The sequence below is a fragment of the Coturnix japonica genome, chromosome Z, assembly GCF_001577835.2.
Source record: "Coturnix japonica isolate 7356 chromosome Z, Coturnix japonica 2.1, whole genome shotgun sequence".
Lineage (NCBI taxonomy): Eukaryota > Metazoa > Chordata > Aves > Galliformes > Phasianidae > Coturnix > Coturnix japonica.
Genome location: NC_029547.1, coordinates 13,539,595 through 13,551,110, shown reverse-complemented (window position 1 = coordinate 13,551,110; position 11,516 = coordinate 13,539,595). Strand labels below are relative to the sequence as shown.

At 39.8% G+C, this 11,516-nt stretch overlaps 1 long non-coding RNA gene across 1 annotated transcript; it reads right to left on the bottom strand.

The window, feature by feature from the left end:
- Nucleotides 1-9,154: 9,154 nt before the first annotated feature.
- LOC107305882 lies at nt 9,155-11,144 on the bottom strand. Its single transcript, XR_004305720.1, has 2 exons — nt 10,876-11,144; nt 9,155-10,285 (listed from the first exon to the last, which is right to left on the bottom strand). It is a non-coding gene; the product is annotated as an uncharacterized LOC107305882 (long non-coding RNA).
- Nucleotides 11,145-11,516: the final 372 nt, after the last annotated feature.

Here is an 11,516-nt window from a genome sequence, read left to right as displayed (position 1 = left end):
GACAAAGAAGTTTTGGTCTCATACATGTCCCTGAAAATACATCTCTTTGGATCAGCTTGGGAGAATGAACTTTACACCCCAACAGGTGACTTTCTTGGTCAGAAAACACAAAGACAGACCTGTTGTTTTCAGTAAGGTAATGAAAGTATAGCGGAGACACTACTCAGATGTGCTCTGTTCTTCCTACTGCATTACAGAGTTTGATTAAGAGAGGATTTATCTACTGCCTCATGAGCTCAACCCCATAGACTTTTTTTTACTGTCCAAAAATATATATTTTTTTCCATGTATATAATATTTTCAGGAATAAAAAGTAGCAATGTAATGAACTTTTTTTTTTTTTTTTCTTTTTTTTTTCCTAATGATAGAAGTGTGACACTAAATAGAGGGGGAAAAAAAAGATCTGTCCTGCATTATAATCATTAAATTTCTGTTAATCTTAGAAATAAATCTGGCTATTACTTTTCCAGATATTTAATTTGGTATTGGTCTTGGTACATGTCTAATACTGTAGCAAGTTCATTTTGGGGGTACAATGTAGAAACCTACCCAGGCTCTTTTGATCATTTTAGTTTTCCATTGACCCATAATAATAATAAACATTTGAAACAAAAACAGCAGCATCTCCCGTGAAATGTCCAGGCCTTCAACTCAATTCCAAAACCCTGGAGGAAAAAATAATTACAGTAATAAATAATAATAATAATAATAATAATAATAATAATAATAATAATAATAATAATAATAATAATAATAATAATAATAAAAACTGGCAAAAATAAAACTAGAAATTATCAGAAAGTTGCCACTTTTAAAACTACTATTTTTCAAATATCTTTTCTGAAAAAGAAATAAATCCATATGTATATATATATTTGAAAAGAAATTTTCTTTGTGATTTCTTTGTGTTTTCTTTGTGCTTGCACTGCCATGGAAATTACAGCTTTCAGCTGCCATAATAATTTTGTTATCTGAGCTCTAGTTCTCCATTTACAGACAAAGGCACTTTTCTGTCCCACATGGACAGTTCTTTTGTAGACATAAAGGCATACTGGGCTGTGAAGCAGTCAACTAAGACAAGTCTGGTGTGTCAGGACTACTACAGATCATTTGATCTCATCTACAGTAAATTCATATACTTTGTCATGAGCAAGAAGGCATAAATTTTAAAGAAAATGATATAAAAAGGAGGGGGGAAATTACAGTAGAGTTGCAGAAAGAGGAAACAGCAACATATCAGCTGGTGATTCCAGTTTCTGATATTCTTCAGGATTAAGCAGACAACCCATTACGAAAAAATTCACATAACCAGCCTAAGAAATGTGGGATCCACAGACATACCAGTATCTTTGACTAAAATTAGACTTCAGCTTTCCGTGAGAGGACATGTTGGAGTGATGGCTGAAAATCCTGTCAAAAGGCAAATGTGCTGGGTTTTTTTGTTGTTGTTGCTGTTTTGTTTTGGGTTTTTTTTTGCCACAGAAGTTGCTCATCTTCAACTTCATGTGGTTTTCCTTGGGAGATATGTCTTCTCAAAACAAATGGAAAATCTGCAGGCCCAGAAAGGAGGTAAGAAGAAAAAAAGTCTTAGACTGAAATAGGCAGCTAAAAGGGGGAAGTAGCAGTAATGCTACCAAAGAGCAGGGTGTAAAAGCTGACATGCTAACTCCAAACTGACACAGATATACCACCAAAGGAACTACATCTGCCCCAAAAAAGAAGGAAAGAGGTACAGTGCCTGAATTTAGGCAGGTGCAATGAGTGCTGAAGGAGATACTGAGTAAGTTCTTTTCCTTCCTTTGACACATGGGCCCGCTTAATGTGGACTTCAGAGTTCTGAAAAGCTGGACATGAGCCAGCAGTGTTAATTTGCAGTCTGGATGGACAGCTGTATCCTAGGTTGCATCAAAAGTGTTGGCCAGCAGGGAGAAGGAGAGGATTGTTCCCCTCTGTTCTGCCCTTGTGAGATCCCATCTGCAGTACTGCAACCAGGCCTGGGGTTCCCAGCAGAAGAAAAGCACAGAGCTTTTGGAGTGGGTCCAGCAGAAACCACAAAGAAATCGAAAGGGCTGCAGAACATTTCTTATAAAGAAAGTCTAAGGTTCCCGGGCTTGTTCAGCCTGGAGAAGAGAAGGCTCCTGGGAAACATCACTGCAGCCTTCCAGTACTTAAAGGAGGGGATCAGCAGGAGAGAGACCAACATTTTATACAGGCAGATAGTGATAGGATACGAGGGAACAGTTTTACATTAAAAGAGATGAAATTATGATTAGACCTTAGAGGGAAATTCTTTACTCAGAGGAAGCTGATACACAAAATAGGCTGCCTTATTGAGCAGCTGTGGATACCTATGCCCCATTCTTGGAGCTGCTCAAGGTCAGCAGCTCCAAGGCTTTGGTTGCTTTTTCCCAATAATAGCAGCTTCACCTCTGTTTGACATTTGAAAACTAAGGGAGAAAAGAAGAAGAAAAAGGTGGGAGATGGAAGGGAGAGGAAGAGAGAGAAGGAAAATCCCAAAATGAAAAAAATGAGGAAAGCTTTACAAGAAAGCAAAGTCAAGACTGTACATGCTACCTGGCTAAAAAGAGAACTCAAGATGACACAAGAAAGTCTTGATAGTTTTCCAAAGGCAAGGGTAAAAAAATGGTGTTAAAACATGCAGAGATTAATTGAACAAATGAATATCACACGGCAAGCACAGACAAAGAGAAATGCATTGCCCGTACTCCCTGCATTTTCTTCAGGGTCTTCCAAGGACACCTTAAAAGAGAACAAGCAAATTCATTGAGGAAGAAAAATTCCACCTCATTGATCTAGGAAGACTGCCCATGGCAAAACAACACTGAATCATACCATTCTGTACAAAACTTGTCCATGTCAGGCTACCTCAGTCCCAGTACCAACAGTGCCAGGCAAGAAATGTTTAATAGGTGATCAAAACATGGAGACCGTATCAGGCTTCACTCCTGCCATGGAAATAGTGCTGTCCAGGGAACAGCAGAAGGAAGATCTGTGCATGGCTCTGATGTTGGATCTGTAAGGCTAGGAATGGAAGAGGACAAGTCTGGAAGGAAGGTTTATGCTAATCTTTAGGACATCAACTTCAGAGGTTTTCACTAAGCTCTTCCTCTTTTTCCATCTGAGCTATTTATGAGCCTGCCCCAAAACATGCCCAGCCTGAACTTTGCTGCTCCTCTTACCTGCACTGCACACTGTGATTCCAGTGCAGAAGAAACCTGGACTAGCACCCTGCCTCATTCCAGGCAGTGAATTCCAGGCTGAATGAGATGAGTCACATGCCATTAACACTGTCCATATCTTCAGGGCTGTCCTTGTCAGATATACAGAAGACAGTGATTTAACTGTTCCTGTGTCAATAGCTGCCTGGAGGCAGGCTCCCCATGGGCCAGCTCAGCTGGGCATACAGACAGGACACCATCTTGCGGACTGCTACTAGCTAAACTATTGCGTCTTTTCCTTCACGGCTCTTCCCAGTAATTGGGCACCAAAGCTTTCCCCAGCTGAAGGGTCAAGGCTTGTGAGATCTGAGATGGGGGTTGCTGAGAGCAGCAACCCCATAAGCAGTCCTAAGTGCCTGGTATCAGCAGGTACTGGGCATTCTGTGAGCTGCATTTTGTCCATTCTGTCTGTGATCCAAAGCAGTGTAATACAGCTGGGAATCATCCTTGTATCAATTTTAGAAGGACAGCTAATACAGTGATCATTTCAATTACATTAAAAGCCATGTGTCAGACAAATAACCTTGGCAGCTTCCACAGATTTGAATAAATTCAGATTGTACTCCAATTTCAATCTGGGATTAGTCCTTAATTCTTGATCTCTTTATCATTTCATGTCATTTTGGTCCACACAAACTCCACCACAAGAGCTGACACAGTGCAGCGTGGATGTCAGCCATTCACCTAATCTGGGCTCTCCCCCAAGACTGAGGATGCATTGCTTCCATTTATCTGCTTGTTTGTTTGTTAACTTATTCTGCTGTCAGACTGAAAAATGCAAGTTTTATGGGGTGCACCTTTGACAACAGTCATCAGCGAGCTTTTGGTTGCTGTAACTGCTTACATTGATTTGTCATGGCTTTACAAACTCAAGGCTGTCTTTCCAAGGACATGGACAAGAAACACCTTTGTCCTTGTTGCTCTGTTTCTTTGCTTTGTTTGTTTTTAAGATGAGAGCTCTGGCTTTATTTTGTATTTCCTGGTTCCCAGAGCTGGTGAGGAGCTAGGGAGAACACTGAACAGAAGAAGCAGAAGCCTGGAGGGAATGTAAAGGCTTATTCCATTGCTGATGATGGAACTGTATGGAAAGCTGAGACCAAGAGGTTTCTCGTTGCCGCAGCTTTCTTGATATTCTTGTGGACATCCTCAGAGTTACTCAGACCAGGACTGCAGTATGTAATTTCTCCTCTCACTATTAGATTTGCACTCAGAAATGCAAACTGTCTTAGGTGTTAAGAAACCTTTCATCTAACATTTGAATAATTATTTGGCTAATACCTTATGAATGATGAAGCTGAGAAGAAATCTGCTCCAAAGTGCTAGGTTTTGTGTCTTCTTAGGAGATAATTCAGGAGTTTCCAGACTGGCTATGACTGTGCTCAACACAAGACACATTAACTAGCAGCAAACTGAACTCCCTGACCCATTTGTTATCAGCCATATTACCTGGTTTAAAAGAAGATAGGAAGCAGTCACATGGGGCATCTTAGTATCACTTCTTCACTGTGGGATTACATGAAAGCACTAGTTCCTTGGAGCATTATAGTGCACGAAGCAAATGCTAGGCAACTGAGTGATTTCCACAGCTTGCTTAGGTATAGAGATTACACTTGTTCCCTACAGCTGCATGAAAAGAGAAAGCCTTGTTTATTTGTGAACAGAACAGCAGAATGGTGGTTGGGGGCAGGGGTGGGGGAAGGCAAATGCCATTGAAGGACCACTCAAAGCAAAAGATTTATCTTATTATTAAGCAAGATAACATAGAGTTAAATAGAATCACTGTTATAGCATAAACCACCTCATACAAGCGACATGGCTGCAATTTGTCACATTCACAGTGGTTGAGCTGTGGTTGTTTCCCTGCTTCCCACAGACTGTGACCTCTTCTCTACGCTCTCCTCTGGCATCCTTCTTCAGAGGCGGCTGCACTGCTGTATTCCAGAGTTTTAACTTTGGTCTTGAGGCTTTTATTCTGCCTCTACAGACTCTTTTCCTGTTCTATAGCTATGAGTACTTTCAAATACTTATCAGACTTTATTTCCTAATTGGAGAGGTGTAGGCAGCTCAGCACACACAATGCCAATAGTGTGGTATTATCTATGGCTTATGCATGTTTATTTAGTATCTGCCAAAACTGTGACTTTTTTCCTGTATGGCATAATGATTTGGCAGTCTTCTGACATAAAAAATAAAAAAAGAGAGAGAAAGCTAAGCATCATCCATGCCTCAATGAAATTCAAAGGATAACACTCCTTTGTAAACTTGGAAGGCAGTTACCACTTAATGCTGCAAAGAAATTATAGTATGAAGGACAGGGAAAATCAAAGATTAGGTTAGATTGGAAAGTTCTGTTCTAAGACCCTGAAATCTCACTTCATCAATGCATGTACATGTGGTGGAAAAGTTTTAGCAGCAACATGTTTCACTAGGTAAATAATACCAAGTTAAGACAGAAGGAAAGTGTTTCCATTCCACTGATATCTAAGTATCTTCAAGCCTTGCAACAACACACAGATGACTTTCATATTCTGAAACTTCACAATGCTATTAAACTTTACATTGCTTGCACTTAACCATATTTTAAAAACTAAAATGAAACTGCAAAAGCTGAAAAAAAATGGCCTTCTGCTTTTTAATACATCTAAAAATACATTAGCATTCTGTTTTGAAGATCACATAAAAGTGAAATTTTGCTAACATTACCTTCCAATCTAACTGGTAGATATCCTAATGTTCTTTAAGTTAACTTTCAGTTCTTATTTTTTCTTGTCATTCAGCAATAGTCTGAAACATAAGTCTTAAGTGAATTCCTAATGTGAGCATTGAAAAGAGAAAAGAAAGAAAGGATGAAGAAATTAGTCATATCTTCTTGTCAAGCTGTTTTCAGACTGAAACATACATACAGAAGGCAACTCCAAGCCTCCTTTTTCATGTGTTACAGTGCCTTTTTGAAAAACATCCGCATCCTTCAAAGCTGAGTGGGGATGAAGATCACAAAGACACTCAGAAGTGAAAATCAATGGAAGTCTTCTGGACTTGCCCCTCATATGAGGATTTAACTCTCATATTGTAGGTATGAAGGACTGTCTGCGTACTTCAAAACAGACTCATGGCAGACCTTATCCATAAAAATAAATACATGACATGAAAAAAATCTATCAAGACTTCTGACAAAAATCTGTTCATCCAAGGCAAGGTATCAGAATAATGGAGATTCTGCCAAATAATGTCCTTATTAAATGCCTAAACCTGCAGCAGCATTGAAGTAGGTGGAAATCTTAGGACATTTATGGAAATGGTCTCCCACTTGCTGCAATGGCTTTATCTCCCTCCTACAGAGCTATAGCATTTGTAGGCTGGCATGTGGAAAAGGAGAGGGACTGTGGATTCTAAAAGCAGACTCCCCTTGCACACATATGTAAGTGCAATTCTAGTTAAAAATCTCTATGGGAAAAGAAAACACCAAACCATCTTCTAGAAGACATTTGGTCTGTGATGGCTGTATTTTAATTAATAAGCCACCTTTCAAGAGTCCAGCAGTCTGAGAAATTTAATCATTTGCTTGGATGAGTCACACATCCATCTCACACAGCAGATACCCCTAACCTGACTTGCAGTGACACCATCATATTTTGCTGATGCCAAGCACAACATCAACATGCAGAAACAGGCACAACTGCTATCCAAGTGGCTTGAGGACAAGACAGGTTATCAGAGATGCAGATCATCAGAATGTGATCAAGGAAATTCTTGAGCAAACTGCACTGGTTTTGGAGGCAGCCCTACTTTCAGCTAGAGGCTGAACAAAATGACCAGCAGAATCCCTTCTGCCCCCAGACACTGCACACATGGTGCAGTGGCCACACGTTTCCCCACAACCATCACCCTTAGTGCAGCTGGCACATCAGGCAATATGCCAGGGCAAATCTAAGAACTGTGCAGCTCTGCTCAATTCACAGTGCAAAGATTGTACTAATGCTTAGGCAAAAGCCTTGCAACCATAATTTTATTGTTATTTCATGTTAAGCTTTCACATGATGGCTTTCATTTTATTCATACTTGAAGATTACGACTCTCAGACAAATGAAGCATTCCCTTTTGTTGTCTCAAAAAGAACAATCCATATAGAAAATGTAATCTTCCCTCTTAACTCAAATCTAAATCCCAGAATGATTTTTTTTTTTTTTTTTTTTTTTTTTTTTTTTTTTTTTGCATTTAGTGTGATTTTAAAAACTGATTTTGATTAAATAGTATTTTATCCAATATCTCAAAGCAGTTTAAAATTATCTCTTTTTCTTTGATTTATATAACAGTATATAGTGATTACTGCACCAGCTAATTTTTAGGTAGTACCACTTGCTTAATTTCATGTCTGCATCTTGATCTGCCATACTGCCTGCAAGATCAATAGTTGTATCTGGGATTATTTTTTTCTTATATGTTGCAGTTAGCTTTTTTTTTTCTTTTTCTTTTTTCTTTTCTTTTCTTTTCTTTTCCTTTCTTTTCTTTTCTTTTCTTTTCTTTTCTTTTTTTTTTGTGAAATTAATGTCACTTTATTCATTCACTTTATTCATTCATAACTAACATCTAACATTGCAAGCAGGTTGTTCCTTCATATACATGTATGACTTCTCAGTGCAATTTGCAGGTCTCTTCATTTGTGATGATCCCAAGACGTTCTCAACCTCTGCCATGTTAATTAGCTAAGACTGGACTTAGCCCAGTTCAGACCCTATTTCTAGTCACAATTATGTGATGTACTGCATAGCTATTTGGAACTCGTGTCATTTGCTGCTGACACTTCTGCATGTATCTCCTTATCCATGACTCCTCGTTCTTCCTAATGAAGAAAACGCCAGTACAGAAAATGTTCTAAAATACATCCTGACAGTATGAGTTCCCGAATGTGAAAGAGGCCACTAGGCCAGTCTGACTTCCTTGGTGATCTGCTTTTACCAGATCTGACTTTCCTTTATTATATATATGCAAATTAGATTTGTAATTATGACTCCTGTTATCCTGCCCTTTCTAATCTAGTGACAGATGTTCCCTCTGGCATTTAGTAGTTCTTATGTAGAAGATAAGAAAGACAAGTTTAGGAAGGTAAGTTATTAACTCAGACTGTCAACACACCATCAGCCAATAATGAGTGGAAATGCCAGATGATCGGTAGAAGTCAAAAAGGAAATAATCACACACCGAGACTCTGACTGAGACAAAACAGTGCATGGGAGCACATACATGGAAAAGGAGCAGAAAATAAGCACCTATCCACCTGATGGGTGGATGTTTGTAAGGAAAAAAGTGTAGAGTGGGGGAAAAAAAAAATTAAAAAAAGTAAAAGTATATATTTTTATATATATATATATATATATATATATATATATATATATATATATATATATATATATATATATATATATATATATATATATATATATATTTTTTTTAACATCAACCAGCTTATTTTCTCATTTTTCCCCCCTCATTTCTATACTTCTTTCAAGGTTTCTTAACACTAATTGCTTGGGAGGCACTGGGTTTATCTGAGATTGCTAAGAGGCCTGAGTACCCCTCATGCTGGGAAATGAATTCTTGGCTTCAGTATGGGCAAGTTAGGTTGATCAGCAGAGTTTATGCTTCAGTTCCTACTGAAACTCCCAAAGAAGCAATCCAAAGCCACATAAGTCTCTCGGAGATGTTCTTAATATATAAATTTTCCAAGTAAATGTGAAAATGGGGCTAAACTTCCAAGAAAAGTCAGAGACAACAAAGAACCAAGCAGGAGAATGTGGATACGTGCTGTCACGCATGTGGCCTTAGCAATCACATTGAGGCAAACCGTCATACCACAGTTTTGCATATTGATGCTGGAGTGCTGGTTCCAGTATAAGAAGAAAAAGAGGAGGCAAAAGAAGCATCAAAAATGTTTTCTTTTGGTAGTTAACATTCCAGAGAAACTGAAATAATGTATAAATATTCCAACAGTAAATTCAGAATAAAACAGTACACAGTGAAAATAAAAAACACCAGAGTTAAATTAAACCTTCTGTCAACTAAGCCTCTAGGCTAAGCTGCATCTTCCATGACCCATATGGATTTCCGTCTGAAATATGCTTCTGTACTTGGCCTGAATTTTCTGTACCAGAGTGTGTTCCTGACTAGAATGAGGAGTCTTCACAGGCTCAGCAGACTGGTATCTAAGCCCAACTTCCAGCTTAAACTCTTTCAAAGCTGGAGCCAGCAGTAAAGCTCTTTCACCCAATCTTTAATGAAACATAATTCATCAGTTACCTGCAAACTATACAAATACATGAATTTCAAGAAAAGCAAGCAAAGCATGAGGATGCTGAAAGCAGAGATGCTGTTGGGCCCATCTATACTGCTTCCCAAGGCTGCCCTCAGTGTCCATCTTGGGACTGGAATGTGCTTGCTCTCTTCCTTGCTGCAAACCCACAGGGCACATAAACAGCACCCGAGGCATGTCCACATGGCATGCAGGTTTTCCACTGTTGTCCCGCAATCCACTGTGGCTCTTTTCTACTCTGCTAGCATGAAAAAATGAAGAGCAGGGAAATGCAAGGCAGAGACAAGTTCTCCAAGCTAGCCACTCCTTTTTCCATACCCTCAGTCAGTGGCTGTACCTGTTTGTGCCCATGTCTGGCATCCCACACAGGTTTGGCAGGTTAGAACTCACAGACATGTGTATGTGAGTGAAATGTGTGCATGTGTGCATACATATACATACAGATATGCAGATGGCTAATTTAAAGCAGAAGGTTTCTCCATGGGTTGCTGAGTCAGAAAACTAGCCACACGTCATCAGGTAAAGCATGCTTCATCCCCAAGAGGGGACAAAAATGTTACTGCTCTCCAAGACTGCACATACTTAATTTCTTCACTTGCACAGGACATTAGCAGAAAGGAGCCCCTGCAGCCACTACTCTCCAAGAAGATATCAGCAAGACAGGACCGGTGTGCTGTTGCTTCCAGTACCTCCTTTCTGCATGCTCTGGAGCTGGCTCCTAATAGGGCTGTATCCCACCCTGGAATGGAATGGCAATGGAAGAAAAGCAGTGTTAGAAATGCTTCTTGCATAGTGCTTAAATCCTCCAAATTAACATTTGCTGGAGCCAGCAGAATTTTCCCCAAGAAAATATGAAACCCTCAGAAATGTGTTTTATCTTGTCTCTTCAGATCAGACTCTGGATCAAAACTGACAGCTCTCTGCTTGGGCAATCTAGACACATGACCTAGAAAGAAAAGGGCAATGTAGTTGCTACAGGGAAATTCTGGGAAAACAAGAGCAGTGTAATGGCATTGCAAGTTCCCCATGGATGTCCAGCCCTTCTGTGGATCCCATCACTGCCTGCCTACTGTCCATATCCCGGGGGTCCAGGACTTCCAGAAGCCAATGTACGATGGTTCAGAGGAAGAACAGTATCTGAAGACCATCCTGGGTTGTAGGATGGCTGCTGCTTGCAGAGCTGGCAGCCATCCACTCCGTCATGTCTCCAAGCTCATGTGCCTCATGCACCACATTGGCATAAGGAATGCTGACATGCCAAATGGAACCAGTATGCTGTGCAAAAGCAGGTGTGTGGACACGTTTGCATCTGTGTGAGGCAGCACACACCTGATCTGCTGTTCCCAGTGGTGATGCTCAAGGGGACTCTGTAAGCCTGAAGGTTTGTGCCTGGCTCTGCACTTGGATATTTTCCTAGTGATCTGGGTGTTATCCAAGACATCCATTCAGTTTCACAAAGCTTCCAAATGAAGTCATGAAGCTGTAGCACAACATTTGTGCTACAGCTAGCAGCCTCTTCAGCAAACTCTGGGACACTGTTCCATTTGCTGCAGGTTCTCAGATCTAAGAAAATAAACAGAACTTATGTCTCAAGGGTACTCTTAGTTTAAGCTTGTTAATTACTGTAACATACAGTTATTACAGTAATGGAGACCATGGGCAGATAAGAAATTCTGCTGTGCATAAGAAAAATAAAACACCATTAAATAGTTATCAGTAGAAACTGTAAATATCTTCTTTTCCCCATGAAGCAAATCACCCAGTATATTCACTATGAGCTCACTGTATGTTGCATGGAAATAATCCTTTTTGCAGGTCTGTTTATACACTGCAGCGTGTGCAAACACGCACTTTGCCTGCTCCTTCTCCAATCTGAAAAAGCAATGAGAATGTATGAATGCAGGTAATATAAGCGGTAAGCACCATAGGTAAAGTGCAAGAGCAAACTGGACCTGCCTGCCATTAACTGT